The sequence below is a fragment of the Parus major genome, chromosome 7 (assembly GCF_001522545.3).
Source record: "Parus major isolate Abel chromosome 7, Parus_major1.1, whole genome shotgun sequence".
NCBI classification, from domain to species: domain Eukaryota; kingdom Metazoa; phylum Chordata; class Aves; order Passeriformes; family Paridae; genus Parus; species Parus major.
Window position 1 is genome coordinate 5,922,548 of NC_031776.1, and position 18,433 is coordinate 5,940,980.

The 18,433-nt window shown below is 37.4% G+C and overlaps 1 long non-coding RNA gene across 1 annotated transcript in view; it reads right to left on the bottom strand.

Moving 5' to 3' along the window:
* Window positions 1–8,615: 8,615 nt before the first annotated feature.
* LOC107207821 overlaps window positions 8,616–18,433 on the bottom strand; it is a 32,053-nt gene continuing 22,235 nt past the window's right edge. The window contains exon 2 of the long non-coding RNA XR_001522961.1: window positions 8,616–12,524. This is a non-coding gene — a long non-coding RNA (uncharacterized LOC107207821). The remainder of the gene's footprint in view (window positions 12,525–18,433) is intronic.

The following is an 18,433-nucleotide window of genomic DNA, read 5'->3' on the forward strand; positions in this document are numbered from 1 at the left end:
CATGCAGGGCACAGCTGCTTCACCATGGTCTCACCACAGCCTGCAGAGGAACCTCTGCTCTGGTGCCTGGAGCATCTCCTGCCCCTCCTTCTGCACTGACCCTGGTGTTGCCTTGTTGTTTCCCTCATGTGTTCTCAACTCTTCTCTGGCTAGACAAAAACTGTGTGTGCTTTGTTTTGGTTTTTTCTTAAATATGTTCTCACAGAGACATTATCAGCTTTTCTCACTGACCCAGTTTTGGCCAGCAGCAGGTCCATCTTCCAGAGCCATCAGGGATTGGCTCTTCCAGACATGGTGGAAGCTTCCAGCAGCTTCTCACAGAAACCACCTCTGTGGCCCCCACTACCAAAAACCAGGCCAAGCAAAAAAAAAAAAAAATATATATATATATATATTATTTTTATCTCATCTTTCTTTGAATAATGAGATATTTGCAAATTATGAGGGAAGAGAAGTTTTTGTTTGCTTATCTCATGCCCTTTTATCCCACTTCAGTGTTTTACACCATGTTTCAAATAGACAAAACATGAAACTCAATGATGAGAAAGCACAAAGCAAGAACTAATGTCTGAACAAAGTGATAAATGCTGGAGAAATAGAAATGTGGACATGTAAATGTATGTCAAGTTTTCCATCCCTGTTATACAGCATAAATAACATGGGAGGATGTGGCTTTGCTACTCAAGGAGACATACATCAAAATATTTTGACACATTCAATAAGCTGTTTTAAGGAGGAAATATGCCAACATGTCAGGAGAGAAGAACTGGATTATGTAAGGAAGGGACAACCCCTTGTCTCTCTTTTGTTTCTGTGAAGAAGCACCACAATCAGTATAAATGTGAGATAATGGAAGTTTAATTTTACAAACCAAATTCCTTGTCTAAAGCAGGACAGAGACACCTCCTCCTACCATCAATAAAACTGTAACTGTAATAAAACAATAACTGTAATGCTGGAGAAAATGTACTTTTCTACTAAAGGACAAAGCAGTCTATCTCTCGGGCCAGATGTAGGAATCTGCATGTACACTACATTGAGTAACTCCAAATGTACACTCTTTTTTTTCCTAAATACTCATTCACACGTTTATTGAAGGTATCATCTTCCAGAAGGATAAATACTAGCATTGCTTTTATCCTTTTTTCCTCTCAAAGCACTAGTTTCTAAATATATATATATATATATATTCACTTATAAAAAAAAAGGGAACTAAGGAAATTTCAAGCACAGCTGCTTCACTAAAGTAGTGAGTGACTTACCTGTTCTGCTTCAAATGTCATTACTATTCCTTTTGTAATATCAACTGTCATACAGCCCATTTTACCTGTATTCATTTTTTATTTTTTTACCAGGTTAATGCCTTTCAGATGCCTTTAAAAACATACATAACAATTACTTTTAAAGACTGCCTCCTTTGATTTGAAGCACTGTGAAGGAACTGCAGTTTGACTTGTCAAGAAACAATACTGCTTCTTAACAACTTGCAGAAAAATGTTTATCCCAACAGAAAAAGCACATAGCTATAACTCTTCTGCCAGAAAGAGTGCTATACAAATATGTTTTCTTAGATGAAAGCAAGAGAAGCTGGATGAGAAAACTGGCAAAATGAAAGCAGGAAATAACAACCGGAGTGAAAGATGAAATCTCTGCTGTGTTGATCTCAGTGGAAGCAGCCCAAAGTGACTTCAGCGTGGTCAGAGTTTCAGTCACCTGAAAAGGATGAACTCTCAGTTCTTGGTGTCAGGAGCCATGAGAGGCAGGGAGCTGATATTGAGGTGTGGGTCACCTGCCCTCCTCTCTTTGCACCCAACAAACATCCTCCCTTGTTTCTCTTGGGCTGTCCTAATCCAAGGTCTGTTTTTTGCCAGCATCTTCTCATCTGGTACAAATCTTTAACTTTCAATTCAAGGCTCCTTCCCCTTCCTACCCTTTTCCAGCCAGCATTGCCTGCCTTGTAAATCAATTATCCCAAGAGGGATCTCTGTTCCCAGCTTGCCTTCTGTGCCTGACCTTATTGGAACTGTCCATCTGGGCTAAATCTCCACCCTAGCTCCACTACTGCTCACCTGCTAAATTATTCCTAGATCCATGGTACTTCAATTCAATAATAGGAATATTTTTTAAGCCCCATTTGCATCAATGTAAATGCTTTTAAATTGCTTGGCTAAATCACAGCAGAGATTATATAAATGGAGCTCTGAAGATGGCATAAAAGTTAAAGGAGGAGGAAAAAACTCTGTTTGAGATGAAACAAGCCGCTGATAGTAATTTCAAATTAAGTATAATCATCAGGAAATTGATTTGGGCGTAAATGTGAAAATATTGAAATGATCACTTTAATGTACAGTAACGAAAAAAATGGCAAACAAGGCACTGGTTCATGTCAGAATAGGGCAAGAATGACTAATTAAATGTATCAATAAATTGTAAGGCATTCTTTATAAACTTGAAATATCTAAGAAACATGAACTAATGTGTTGCAGGAAGACACTGACTTACAGGACCCGAAAATGAGAATTTTTGAACAGTGAAGTATTCTGAACAGGAGGAGTATTGCACAGTAAAAAAATTGCAGATGGTTATAAAGAAATGTACTGAATATGGAGTGACAAAGATTGTCCTAGCTTGAGTACATTTTTAGCACACGAACAAAACACATCAATTAAAATCATATCATAAGAAATAATACTAAATAGAAAAATACATCCTATAACACAAAATAATTGATCACATATTTATAGAAGGAGTCATTGTTGAATTTCTTTGCCCTAAATCTGCCCCATAGCTACACAGACCATGTGCTGGCTGTTCCTAAGAACACACATGGCTTGTCATCTTCACTGATTAATGGAAGTTACAGCGACAAATATGCAATCCAAACTGTACCTAAAGGTGACGTGTAATCAATATATTTGCATTCCCTCACAAGCAAGGATAAGGAGGAATATGATACCCTGAACTTATACAAGAATAAATAATCTTGGCTATAAATATAAGAGCTATCCATCACTCCTACTTATTTGCCCTGTCAGTTGCCTGGCAGCAATTTTTCAAGCTGGAACCAGGATTGTGGACATGGTGCACTGCTGGGATTGCAGAAAGGATGTGAACAGGTGTCAGGTTATAAAGTGCTGCTCTATTCCCATATGGCACATAATCCTCCTGCAAGGCCAAACAAGGAACCTCTGGATTTCACATGGTGGTTTTATGAGGCAACAGAATCAGCAAGTTTGAAACAAGCAGCTCCTAGAGACATGAAGCCAAGCAAACTCAGCAGAAGGGAGCTCAAATATAACTCTCTGATTGCAGCCTGCTACTCAATTCCGAGTTCATCTTTGCCTCAAAATTGTCACTAAAGCTGAAATAACCAACAACGAGGACCTTTTTAGTACTGCTGCAACTTGAACCATAAAACTCATACAATAAAAATTCACTACCCCACTCACTATGACTAACGAAGCCACTGCATCTTCTGCTCGTAATAAGGGGCAAAAAATTGACATGAGGAACAATTGAAGATCAGGCCTCTGTGCTTGAAAAAACCTTGAGGCAAACTTTCTTCCAAGCATCATCAGCAGGGAAGAGAGGATCTCCGATTTCAAAGTTGGGTGAGCATCATCTGCAGCTCGTCGTTAGCACTTGCCAGCAAGGCTGTGAGCAGCGCTCACTGTGCCTCCCTCAGCCGTGGCACATCCATCTCCCACTAAGCCATATGGAAGAGACAATGGAGCATGAAGATCTCTGAGCCTGAAAGGGATTAGGAGACTTTCTGATTAGATGCACTGCACCTTCTAAAATACATACGTGTTTCCTCTTTTTTAAAAGAGGCTTTCCACCCAATAAGCCCTGCCACTGAGACAGAGCACAGAACTGTAGAAAATGTTAAGTACTTCTATCCTGATTTAATGCACAAAGTTTCATTAAAAATATGGAATACACATGAAAGGGAAATGGAAAAATCTGACTACACCAGGAATTCCTTCCCTCACTCAATCCTGATCACCATAATTAAACATCACTACAGTGATTCAGAATTCAAACCTGCACTTTTAAAGTCGTTCTTCATCCGAAATTGACAACAAACTTTTTACCCCTTGAGAGTGTCAATAAGTGATATAGAAACTGAGCACAGAACATCCCAGAGATGTTAACTTGATAGTAACAAATGCCACCTCCTCTGTGTGTCACCTGCAACTTCTGACACAGCTGCTCAGCCAGTTTCCTTTGCACAGCCACAGGTCTGGGGGTATCTGGGTTATCTTTGGCAAGATGGAAATCCTCAAGCCACTTCTCAACTGTCCACTAAAATACCAGGGTGTCTGTGCATTGATATGCTTCAATTTCATGGGGAAATATTAAAAATGCTTGACTAAAAATCCATCAAGACATGTGCATCCAATTACGGTGGTGAGCAAGAACATCTCGTTCCTTGTTTCCCCATCACTCGGAACACACTTACAACCTCACTGAAGGCTGCTAGGCAAAACCAAATATTTGGACAAAACTTGCAAATACAAAGTGCAAATAGAAGCAACAACAAACCTGAATTTGCTTTTCCACTGCATGAATTTTATGGCTATCACAGGACTAGAACAAATCGCAAGGTGCAGATGTAATTGATTTCTAAAAATGCATTTTAAATTCTATCAGGAAACCACTTTTAGCTGGTCATCACAAGAAGGGCATCCTCAACACAGCTGTCCCCAGCATGGTGTAAAGGGTCTGTAATTTGTTTGTTTTCAATTGAAAATATTCTTAATGCATCAAAGTGAAGCAGCATCCTGGAACTTCTGCTGGCACAGATGTTCAATGGGAATATGAATAATAAATGTGAGTAGGAACACATACGAGTGACTCCAAGACTAAAATCAAGTGTTGCCCAAGAGTTCTGGTGGCTCTCAGCATTCCCCTGTGACTGAGGTGGTCTGAAGCACTGTAATAGATGTCTTTTCCTCACACTGGTAGTTCAGCTTCCCTTGGGAAGGACAATGTCTGGAATTGCCTCTATTAGAGCATGTGACAGTACCCAGCTGGAACATCTGAGGGACTGCTGAACATGCACAGAGCTCCTCCCAACCTGAGGCATATGGTGCATTATCCATTTGGCAATCTTACACAGTTATACTGTCTCCCTCTAACATTTAAAATGTTCACAAGCTTGAATAAGTAATCTGCTGCCCAAACCAGAAAAAATAAAAGCAATTTGATAGTTTAGAAGGAAAACTGGGGGCCATTGCTAGAACTGAAGCAACCATATATTTTTCTTGATTTCTGAAGTCTTTTTTGAGACCAGAATGATCTTGACAAATACCCAATGAAATAATTCAATATATTTTCTTTATGCATTATGTACATTTATTGGATATAGCTACCTTCCTCGAATAATTAATCACCATTTTTATCAGTCAGAGGTAGCTCAGCTCGGGTTTAAATGGTGATTACTTTCCCTAGACTGCTACTCTTTTTAAATTATTTATAAGATTGAGGGCATTTCTATTAAAAGATTTTATGTTTCCAAGTAAATTCTCTAAACATGAAATAGGTTATTGATCATTGTTCAACATTTTTCAGTGACCAAATATAGGAGAGAAAAGCTATTACAAAAAGCAATGTACTTGTCCTCTAATTCCAGGTAATAGACAGATGGCATGATGGAAACTGCTGACAACACGAAGGATTTAAATACAATAAAGCTGCTTTTACTGCATAGAAAGCTGGATTCCAAAACTACATTTTTCAAAAGAGGAAATATGGGGGAAACTGGAGATCTTGCATTACCTGGGATAATATGGGGGGAAAAAAACCCTCAAACAAACTGTTGGGTTTTGGTTTTTAAAATTTTTCTCAAGTCCTTTTAAATCCTCTCAAATTCAGAATGCAATTTGATTCAGCAGTGATAGTAATATTTTTTAATACAAGGGGAAGAGTTCCATGTGCTTCCTTGCTGGATATGACCAAAAAATGCAGCTCACAGCTCCAGCTCTCTTTTGAGCTGGGCAGTTTCCACATAAGCAGTGATTCTGTTCTCAGTGGGAAAAGATAATACATTTTTTTCACTCCTTTGGCCAGTACTTAACAATCTGTTTTTTCTTCAAGTCACTGAAACATCCCTCAATTAAGCGAATTTAAAACTTGCCTAGCTGATATGAGGTGTTAACACCACCACACCTGCAGAAACTGCATATGCTAATTAGATATTAGATACTTGAAGCTGTGTTGGACCATCCCCTCGTACTAAATGAAGGCACAAAGTGTGCCAGAGCTCCTTTATGTCCCTTTTGAGAGGTCTGCACAAACATAGGAGTTTGGACAAATGTAAGTGATGCAGTCTGGTGTTCACAGTGTGGGATTTAAATGAAGATTGCAGGATCACTTATAAACTTGCAGCTCATTACCTGATTTCTTTAGAACCATTTAGATTTGTTTGCCTTTTGATCTTGGTGGCTGGGTCCAGGATCTCCCCAGAGAGAAGAGGAAGGGAAAACCATTTTCAGAAGGAATAATACTGAATATCAAAGCCAATAAAGATTTCTAAATATAAAACCCATCCTAAAAACTCACCTTTCCCCAAGAACCATCCTCTGTCTTAGCCATATTCCTATATAAGTAGGTGCTTAATAAATGTCTTCCTCCTGGCTTTTTAGCTGCAAAATCAACAATCTAACAAGGGCTGAGAATTTCATTTAAACACCTTTACCAGAATCCTTGTTAATTAAAATTATATTTTAATACATCTTTAGATTAAAAGTCTCTTTTTTTTCCACCAGACATTGGCTTGACTTCTCTTTAGTCTGTCCCCAAATCCATCAATAGGAAGGCTTATAAGCAGAGTCCAGCCAAGGTGCTTCTCCTAATGAGCCATTGCTTCCACAGCTTCGTGGACAAGCAGTTATCTTCGTGCTATAAAGCTTTGTTCTTCCAAACAGAATGATTATTCTTCAGTCTGAGCACAGAAATCAAGAAAATGTGCAACTCTAACAGGGAGGAAACAAGTACACATTTCCAGCTGAAGAGACCTATGTTCATCTTTTCTTCAGATTGACAGCTCCTCGTCAGAGTGCAATTATTTGGGTAGTATAAAAATCCATCTGAACTAATGCAAGTCTTTCCACCACTGTTCCCTTTCACTTATTTGCTCATGTTTTGGGGTTTTTTGGGTCTTTATATAAAAGTAGTCACAAAATAAATATAAATATTTCCTTAATACCAGCTAAAATAACTTAGCACTTAATGCACAGTGCAGAACATAGTCCCAAACTCTTTCCTACTAGGAAATATTACTCAAGGACCTATGCAACCATTTTTTTTTTATGTGAAAGATGGTGTCAGTTAATGCAGAATTCTCAGAAGATTAAAATACCTTTCTTGCCATTTGGCCTAAAGAGAAGCACATCAAGATTCCTTTGCACTGAGAAGTGCAAATTTGTTATCAAGACACCTCCTATAGAAAATAAACCACAGTTGTTTTCTTAAACCTTCCATCACTTAAAAACCTAAATCACCTTCACATTGTCTACAGAGCTCAAACATTGTGTTTTCCTGAAAGCAACATGTACTCTCATGTCTTTTTTATGTACGGTAATTTTATTATGAGGATTTATTTTCAAAGGAAATAGAATAAGGCTCTCAAAGGAATAATAAGCAGTAGTCAACCTTGGTGGATGAAGCAGTTATTTCCTATTTATTTTTCTGTTATGTGCTGGTATCAGAAATATGCCTATAAATGATCAGGCAGAAAACAACCTCAATCTCCAGGATAAAATGACAAAAATAATTTGCACAGGGAACCACAGACCTATTAATAGGTTTTTTTGATAAGGCAATCAAAGTAGTGTTGAATCTTTACAATTAAAGTGTCTATTTAAGAAATGGAAGAAAACAGCAGGGCATCTGAAAAAAAAAATTATGACTGTAGATGATGTTCAAAGGTGAAATATCTTAAATAAGTTTTGGGGAGAAAAGTGAGAAAAAGGTTACATCAAAAGAAGGCACAGAGAACACATTTGAAGTCAAAAGCAAATACTGAAAAAACGGATTTGTTCCTTAGAAGTGGTGTCTGCAACTTTAAATTAAGGAGAAACTACTTACAACTGGAATTATATCCATGCTCCCCCTTCAGAAATGGAGAAATGCAAGGACCAGGGTGCAAAAAAGCCAAATTACTGAAACAAATGACTAGTTTGTGAATGTAATGAATTAATAAAGACAAATTGTGAAAACAATGAAAAACATCACAAATGGTATTCAAAAACAAATTGTGCATTCCTTTAGTGTTGAGGTGGGCAAAACAGAACCAAATGATGCTGTATGAGAAGATACAAACCTAAAACAAGGGTCTGCATTTGGCAAACAAGAATGAACAAGACCATATATTGTAGATTTCCTAGGGAAAAAAGAGATAGAAAAATGAAATCTTAGTGATGGCAAAAGGAATAAAAGAAAAAAAAAGAGGATTTTTTTTTAATAGGTGTCAAGAGGAAGGCAGAATTTTAAAATTAATCAGTCATTGCTAAGGGTTAAACTTCAGAGGTATTGCACATGGATCAGGAAAGATGGCACTGAAGGATTAACACCCTCAAAAAAAAATAAATACAAATGTGCAAATGAAGAGGTCAGATCAGTAAATTTGATGTGTTTTATTAAATCTGTTTTTAGATATAAGTAAGCAGAAATTTGATTTCATGCATTAGGCAGTGGAGAAGTTATCTAAACCAACAAGAATGGCAGCAAATCCTCCAGTATTGCATGTATTTTTTACAGCAGTTGCTAAGGAAATACACAGAAATGTTGAACTGGACTTACACAACATTAAAAAAAAAAAATCAAAACACCAAATTATTTATTCCACCATCTGTTATATACAAAGCAAAAGTTATGAAAATTACAAAAGACTTTCAAGAATAAAGAAGAGCAAAAGGATTGTTAATTAAAATCAGCAGGGGATGATCGCCTCATTCTCTGAATCTCCTTTGATCTTCCTTTAAAAGTGGCAAAATATCTAGAGGCCTAAACATCTGGAGTGAAGTCAAAGAGGCCACAGCATTTTATTCATGTTTCTGCTACAAGCCCCTTCAGGTATATTCCACTTGTCCTTTCTGATAGATAGCCAAAAAAATAAACAGAATGGAAATATTCTTCCTTGTGATACTTACTGTTAACTTTCCAAGACTTCAAAAAGGGTCTCAGGATCTCTTTAATTCTGAAGCAAATAAATAGGTGGTTCCACAAAACCCACTGGTTAGTGCTCCTTCAATCTTATCATTTCAGAGGACAGCACAAAAGAGAGGACAGTGAAAATGGTCTGAAGTGGTCCATTAAGATGGAAAGAGCTGTGAAGGCTCTGGGTGATTTCAGGTTCTGCTTAAGGAGAGGGAAAGCAACACCTAGAGTACATTTTTTAATTTTTGCTTTCCAGTAAACCAGCCTATTTTCCCTTTATTTCTATTTCAAATTACTCCACAAAGGTTTGCTCAGATGCTGTAAACACTGAAACTTCAAATGTTTAATTGTTTGATGTAGAGAGTCTGTGGAAAAGCAAGCTGAAATAAAAATACAGCTCTGAGAAACCCCTGCTATGGCCACATACCACATGCCACATGCTCAGTGCTTACCATGGCAATTATCTTGCAAAAGGCCAGGTCATGGTACATAAAAAAACTTTTTTGGGGTTTTTGTTAAGTCTCTATGTTTTATCTTTTACTTCTTGAGCCTGTGCAGAGCTGCAACACAAGTTGTGTGTTTATTTATTTGTAGGAACAAAGCGGAGCTCCCAATAACCACTTGTTTAATTCCAATATTATTTCTGCAGAAGTACAGATTTCATCAGGAAAAAACTTACACAAAGAAAGTTTCATATTTTGTTCTGGTTGTTTTTTTAATTTTCATTTCTTTCTGTGCTATAGTGACCTGAGAACTTAATTAATGGTAGAATATGGTCAGGTAATTGCAAGCAGTTCAAGAGCACTTTATGAAGTTACTTCCCTTGACAGCTCATTCTGTGCAGACCTGTCATCCACTAGAAGGCAAAATGAAATGATTTTGCACGAGTTTCCTTCGAGGAGGGACTGCTTGATCCATCCTCTGTAGCCACAAGCTGAAGATTCCAAACATTTCCTCAGTTTAAGCACAATGCATTCCACATGGAGACGTAAGTGCATCATTACAATATTATTAATAGCAAGCCCAACCCTGGAACAATTATTTGTTCCCACAGAAGCTGTGGTGGGCACAAGGGCCAAACCACTTAGCTCAGTGACTCAGAACAAGCGCTGTGTTTCTGCCATGAGCATCGTCCCCCCTGCCCTCTCTGCTGGGAGAAGTGGCAGCTGCAGAAGAATCAGAGACTTGCCTGCTAAGCAATGATTTCCCATTTCTCTGGCTTAAAAGTTTCCTTTGATTTTTCTCCCCCACAGAAGCATCTACTTCAGCTCAACCCAGTAGGACTGTTACAGAAAGCATATTCAGAATTCCATGGTTATCCAGAATTTGTGAGTCCCTCTTGTCTGAGAGAGCAGTATTACTGTTACAGAACTCCTGCTTGAATACATACTGCATTTGATTTGAGAAACTGAGCACTGATTGCAGATTAAACATTTGATCTGGGAAATTAAACATACAGTTACTCAGCTAGCTCTTTTGGAAATGCTTTAAGAGGGTGGCCCAACGGAGACAGGAAGAGCAAGGCATTAAGATACACAATATTGAGAGGAGAAAGTAACACTGCATGAATTGAAGAGCATTTTTTCAAGAAATAATTGTCTTTTTTCCCCCTCTCATGTTGCTAGAGAAAAATCTCCCTGAAAAGGCTGTAAGGCCTCTGGAATTGGTAATTGCAGGAGGGTCTGCTGCAGGAACTCTAGACCTCCATCCAAACCTGACACAGGTCTTTTTCTGGATAAATAGCAAATGTCTCTTCCCCCTCCTACATTCATTTCTGAGTGGAACTCAATAATTATTAATGGTGATATCTTAAAATAAAACATGACACTACTCCAAAGCACATCTGACAAGTCCAAAATCATCCAAGTCTCTCCCTGCTGAGAAAAGCAGCATTTGAACAGATTTGAAAAGATCTTTACCATGATCATTGTCCCACACGGGCAGAACAATTCCCTTGTAATGTTTGAGATGAAGTGATCCAAAATTAAGATTAATTTTAAGGTATTTAATAGGTGAGAATAAAGGAAAGCAAGGAAATCAAGTTCAGGACGTACACGCAGGACATTTGTTCAGGACATTTACTGAAGTTTGACACAAACTTCACTTAGCATTATAGAAATTACTGCAAATAAACAAATTATTGTTTATTTTCTCTGGAGAATCCTGTTTTCCATTACACTGGATTCCAGCTGCTGCAAATCTGATGAACAATGGACATATTTTACCTCATTTTTTTTTCCCTGCTCCAAACACTATTTCCAAAACTTCCTATCAATGTTACCAGACAATGCTATAGTTTTCAATGTTGCTGTATTTGGCCTTTAATATATATACAAACTTATTTAACATTTCTAGGATAAGCTTTCAAGCAAGCCAGATGTGGGAACATCCTCCAGTTATATCTGCTCTCATGGGCATCAATGAAATGAAATAGTAAACCAGGTCTCTTTGAAAGATAAAACAGGATGATATATGATTAGAAAAATAAAATGTAAGCTTATTTGGCTTTTTTTCTGAGGAAAATAGTTACAAATACATCCAATTCTATTAAAAAGTTACATTTTTTAGACATGCACGTGCAACACTTTTTGTTGTATTTTGTTGTTGGTTGGGGTTTTTACTGTGAGAAAGGATGGATGAAAGCTGCTCAGCTTTTGTCTGTGTTCAGTTCTGGTTAAGACTTTCCAAGCAAAGGAAAATAATTCAACTCACCTGTTCCAAAGCTTATAGCTCCTCTTACTGCTTCTGTTTTTGCAGCTTCACTGTGGTCTCAGAGAGAATCAGGATGTTAGAGAACAACAAAAAGCTGTGTGTAATGGCCCTCAAAGTTAGTTTCACACTGTGATCACTCATCCCCTGACTACTGCAAACCTCCTTCCTCCTCCTAGGAGGGAAACTGTGCTTAGGAAAACAAGTCCACACCATAACTTCTCTTAGAGTCTACCCCCCTTCTCTTTGAAAAGTCTGTCTGTTAAATTTTTGAAAGTGCTTTTTTTTTATAATAGGATATAGAAGCTCTTCACATTCAAAGCCTGCTGATCTAAAGGTTACTATCAAGTAGAAACACAAAGCATGAACCAGCAATAATTTTAAAAAGATGCTAAAGACTTCCTTTCAGAGGAAAATTAAATTCCATTTTACAGTGTACATCACAAAACCATAATCACTTTACTTTTTCTCTCTATGCCCCCATACATCAACATTTCTTATCTCTCCTACATGACTGAAAAATACTTGAAAGTTGAGGCAGGAAAATTCAAGATTAAGCCAACTAAGCCTCAGACTTGCCCTTCAAATATTATTTTAGATTGTGCTTTGGTTCTGATGGTATTCTTACCTAAATCAGGACTGCAGAATGCGATCTGAAATAGAGCACAGTGATTGATAATTAGTGCAGTGGAGATTAGAGAGAAATTCACCAGTAAAATTATTGTTCCACTTCCTTATGGTTGCCACCTTAATCAAGAGCTCAGGGTTATTTTTGCTAACTGGGTTTTCCATTGTTAATGGGTTTGTATCAGAAATTAAAGCCCATTGATGATTGTGCCTGATTGCCCCAGTGAGAAAAAGCAAAAGCAAACTCTGGCAGTGTCTCCAAGTGCCAGAGCCCTGGGACTGAAGCTACCCCTGCATCTCGTGGAGTGCAGCAGGGCTTCATCCAGCTCTCTGCACCACCTGCCTCCCAGCCAGCTGATAAAGTCCAAAAAACAGAGGAGACTTAAGAAACCTCTCTTCTTCCCCTCATCCTTAAAATCTGAATGCCCCAAAGTGGGCCTAGAGCCCAAAGTTTACGCTATGCTCGCTGTTCAGAACCACTCTAACAGCCAATGTAGGGGAGAAGCATTTTGATAAAGAATGTTAGTGCTTAGCAAAATTTCTCTCTAAAATCTTGTGCCCCACTAATGTGAAAAATTCTGGCTTCTGTTACACTAAACCAACCAATCCATTGCACCAGCTGTTTTCAGCTGTGCACAAACTTATGAAACTGAAGTTTTAAGAGCTCAAGACAAAATACTGAAGTCTCCTCCCAGTGAGGCACAATAAATTTTTCTCCTGTTTAAATCCTTCAGTGCTCTCTCATAAAGGTTTCATAAGATAAGAAATTATTATTTGTTCACATAGAGTAGACAATAAATTAGCATTCCAGTAATACTTTCAATTTAAAATGGATTATCTTTGATTTCTGTAGTTAAAGTGTTCATTAAATGCCATTTTACCAACTAGAAATTAGAAGCAATTATGCATATGCAAGTAGACACAGAGTAGGGATATTTCTCCATTTAAAAAAGACAGAATTATTTCCTGTTGGCATGGAACAATGCAACCTCTTCTCTGCTCTTGGAATGTTATATTTGTTGTAGCAAGTACAACTGCTATTATTCTTTCAGTACATTATCTCCTATGAATGAAGTTACAGCACACCATAAGACTTGGACTAGGTAATGCTACAAAAAGCTAAGACTCAGCCTTGAGAAGTACATAACCCCTTGTGTCTAACTTTATTTTTATTGGCAGAACCACTGATGTTAATGGGGATAACTCCTGTGGTTAGCTAGGCATGTCCTAAGGTGCTTTGTCCAAAGGTCACTCTGTGCCAGGCTACATCTGAGGAAAGGTTATAACGTGTGTGTGTGCATCTGTGTAGTCATGAAGAAGGGAAATAATTTGTAGTCAATAAATGCAGTGAGATAATGAAACCATTTCTGCACACAAGATCTGGATCAGTTACTGCAATCCTCTGACTCCAGAGTTTCCCACATTCCCAGGGTCTGGTGGTCACAGTTACCAGCTACAGAACCAAAAGCTGAGCCAGCATTGCTTCACATGGAGCAGGCTTATTGCACACTTCCTGCATACAATTTACAACTGGTTTTAAAAACCACCACCATTATTTTAATGTCTCATACTCCACAATCTACAGATGGAGCACACAGAACCCCAGGGTCCAAGGCTCTGAAGCCAAGGGAATTACAATGGTTAAATTGCTTCAGATTTCTTCTGGAACTGTCAGAGAGCAGCAGTGTTACTGTCAGTTTGCTGCTCACTTTAACTGCTCTGCTCTGTCACTTAAGTCCCACATTCACAATTTACTAAATAACAAAATACATGCAATACTAAGTGGATTGCTGTAAAGATACTGATTTTATTACAGTGAAATACTAAGATGCCAGCCTGCTATGTTAATCAATACGGTTTCCTTGGTTGCACAAAGATAATTAAATTTTAATTGAAATTCACTAAGGGTAAGATTACCTATAAATATTTCAACAAAGAGGATACAAAGAGAATGTTAATATTTTATTATGGATAACACTTTTAAAACACCTTACAGAAAACAAAACAAACAGAAAAAAAAAAACTAATTCCAACTTTCATATGGAGTAATAACAAATGTATGAAATTTAAATTCTTTCCCTAGATACTCAGTTTTTACTTCATGCTCAGCAAGAGATTTTTGTTTATCACTATAGATGACCATTGACAGTCCAAACTGAGACCAGGAGAAGTTGCCCTGTCATTATGAAGGTTTGTTTCAGGCAGACATGTGGATCCCATAAGAACAAGATGGAAAGAGAATCATGAAACAGGTTATTTCCCTCATTCCCTTAAAGAATAGATTTATTCCACCTGTATTAGCATAATACACTGGATTGAAACTACACTGATTGCCCTGGAAGATCACCCTGGAAGTGTGTGAAGAGCACCCAGTCTCCCAGAAAATTCCAGTGCCACTACCAGAGACACAGAGGGTCTCTGAAAGAAGAAGAATACAAAATTCAGGCTAGACACCTCATGCACTGGGTCTCAAACTACCAAATCCCCACTTGAATTGCCCTGAAACATCAGTTCCTATCCACAGGAGTCATTGCTAAAACCTGTTCTGCCAAATTCAGTGTAGATGTTGCTACCTGGTGCTGTTGCTGTGGCTGTGAGTATCGCACACACATGTTCTGGGGAACAAGAAGACACAAAACACAAGGAGGAAGACATGTCCACTTTCATGTTTAGGATCAAATTCCATGCTTGGGTAACTTGACTGAGTTCAACAAGTATGCATAGCACCTAAAGGTCTCATTTAGTAATTTTTTGAGGTAATGACCTTGGATGTGAGGGCGTAGCTAGAGAAAAGAGTATCAGTTTTAAATTATGTCCCCATTAACCAAATTTTTACACGAAGTAGGCAAAGCACTCTGAGTGCAATTTCTGCCACAGCACCACCTGTGCCTGGAATTATATACATGCACCCAAATCTCACTCTTGGCTTGGAAAATTTACCCTCAGTGCTTCATAGTGAGAAGAAACTATTGATTATACTGCTTCAGTTCATCCAGAAGTTATCAATGGAAGGTGGATTTTAAATCACTTGTACTAAGGGTCCTTTGGCCTGAGAAAGAAGTGCTGGGTTCTGTTAGGACTCCACCAACTGATTCTCAGAAATGCTTATGGAAAAAAAATTGCCACTTGCAAAAAGCTCAAAATAGCTCTCAATAATGTTTTAAAATATTGACTCTGAAATTGTAAAAGGAAAATAGAGCTCTATCCCGGTGTTCAGATGGTAAGAAACAATACAGTAGAGCAAATTATGGTGCTACACATCTGGGATACTCCATCCCTGGAAGGGCCAGGAGCAGATGTTTGACGCTTGCAACAGCAACTGCTATTCCCATAGCAGTACCTGGTGCAGTCATGCCTGGCCTGATAATGTACTCTGTGTGCTTCAGCTCTGCATAGGCCAAATAAAGAGATAGAGAATGAGCAAAATGAGAGGCAGAAGGAGGGAAATGAGCAGCAGCAGCAGCTCTGCTGTCTCTTTTCCTACTGGGGTTCCATGGAAAAGAACCCCTTTGCAGTCATTGAGCCATGGCACTAGAGCACCCTGCATCTTAAGACACATTTTGCATCAAGCACTTGGAGTACATCTCTTTAAGTACATCCCAATTTCTGCAGGACATGGGCAGAAGCAGCTGTCATTTCCTTTAAAGCAGCAAAGGTTACTTGAAAATAATAATATAAAAAAAATAATAAATTCAAGGCTACACAACACCATTTAAGAGACTAAAAAATGTCTGCAAAAAAAAACCAAAAACAAACAAACAACCCAGCAGGTTGTATCACACTTCAGGAATCTTTGCTAAGGTACATTTAAATCCTTCATACTGAGGTATTATGTAAAATGTCTTATTTCCAGCATTTCAATATCTGATCAGTGTCTGTTTTGAATTAAAGGAAAGGAGAGTGTGTGTATGTTTGTGTTTGTGAATAACAATCAACAGCTGGGAAACCCTAGAAAGCAGATTTCACCACATTACATATAATTCAAGGAAAACTGCAATAAATGGATTGAAAAGTTGACGGCTGCTTTTTAGAAATCAGATTATAAATATTGCACTGGGCTTTATTTTTTTTGTTGATTCTGTGCTGTTGCAGAATCCATTACATGATATTTTTGGAGGTGTTAATGGAAATCAGCAACAAAAAACCCCTCCTATAACAATTTTTACCTTATCCACATGGAAGGTAGCCAGTTTATTTCAAGATAATTTTCATAAAATGTGCAAAGTGCAAGCCATGGAAAACACAAGGAAAACATACACTTCAGTGAGCTGAAAATACAGCTAAAATAAGAAGCTCAATATTAATAAAGAATTCAAAGCTATTTGGTCAGTTTTCAGAAATTTTAAACTCTAAATCCTCGGATGCAGCCAAGCACCCCTTCCTGCCCAACAATGGTTGGTTTTTTTTTACAGAGACCACAAAAAACTGTATTTCCTTCAGATTTTTACATATTTGCATTTCAATTTAGAATGCTTTAATAATTTAATCATTAAATTGATACTCTTAATGTATTTCAGATTTATGTTATTGATTTTGCAGCAAGAAAAAAATCAGTACTATTAAAATGAAAAAAAGACATATTTAAAAGCTTTCAGGGATATTGAAATAACCAAAACACTTGAGTCCCTTTTAACCAATTCAGTTGGTTAAAAAACCTAAAAGTTCTAAGCAAGAAAACTACAACCAAAATCTGCAAGAAAACTTAAAAAAAGTTTCTTCTGAGTTGCTGATCACTTATTTACTTGTTTCAAATATTTAACAGAGTATTTGACAATATGTTTGCCAAAAGAAACATTAAAAAGAAAAATATAATTTAAAAGTTTCTCCAATAGTCCACCAAAAAGTCTTTTTCCTTTTCTTCCCCCAAGTCCCTAGACCATAAAATTACAAATCACAAAGAAACCTTAAGGAGTTTTATCAATCAATTTCTTTTGGTCTTGTTACATCCAAGCTGTACACAAGGATAAGGATTATTGCATCCCTTGAATATGCATTTCCAGTAATACTTTTACCTGATTTTTACATCTGAAGAGCTAAAATATTTTAAATTATGATCACACTAATTACATATAGAGTATTAGTCCCTAAGTTCTTCAGTTCAAGGATAATTCAAAATTGTGTTGTCTCCCATTTAAGTAATTCCTGTAGGGAGCATCATCTCTTAACTCTAGCCCATGCAGATGTGATGGGCACTTGTTTAATGAAGTTACAAACTCTTCCAGTATATAATATTAACATCTCTAGTGGCTTAGTAGGTAGCTTTTTTCCCAGTTGCAATCTATTCCTTAATTATAAAGTAATATTTTAAAGTATCTCTAATATGCAGACTATGATAATCTAAAAATCAAATTATACAGCAGCAAACAAGGAAGGGATTTAATCTAAATATTTTCTATATTTACACAGGAAATGCCAAATTACATAAAAACCCCCCAGAATAATCACATTCTCAGGTGAAGTTCTTGGCCAAACCATGAGATACCAGGAGCAAATAAGTACTTGCCAGTGCAGTATATCAATAGTATCAGATTTAAAGGAACTAAAAACTGTATTTGGAAGTACAGAAGTCTGCCTGAAATTAAGGGTTTTTTTGAAAAGAAGCAAACCATAAACCATTTTTTGCCTAGCAAGTGAAGAAATACTAAGAAATCTTTATGTTAAATGCATGACTAAAAGGATGCAAAGGAATCCTGACAAACAGATACAAACCAGGTGTCTGTGATTTGTTCAGATTTCTTTTGTTGTTTTGTGTGGGGTTTAAGGAACTTAAATTACTTAGCTTGCTCTCTATCTCTTGCTCCAAAAACTTCAGGGAAACCTAAACAAGAGGATTTTTCCTGTGTGATTTCCAAATAATTAGACTATTGTTCCAGTAAATAGAAAAATGTCTGTCTCCATTCTCTCTGGCACTTCCCCTTGCTCTGTGGCAAATTCC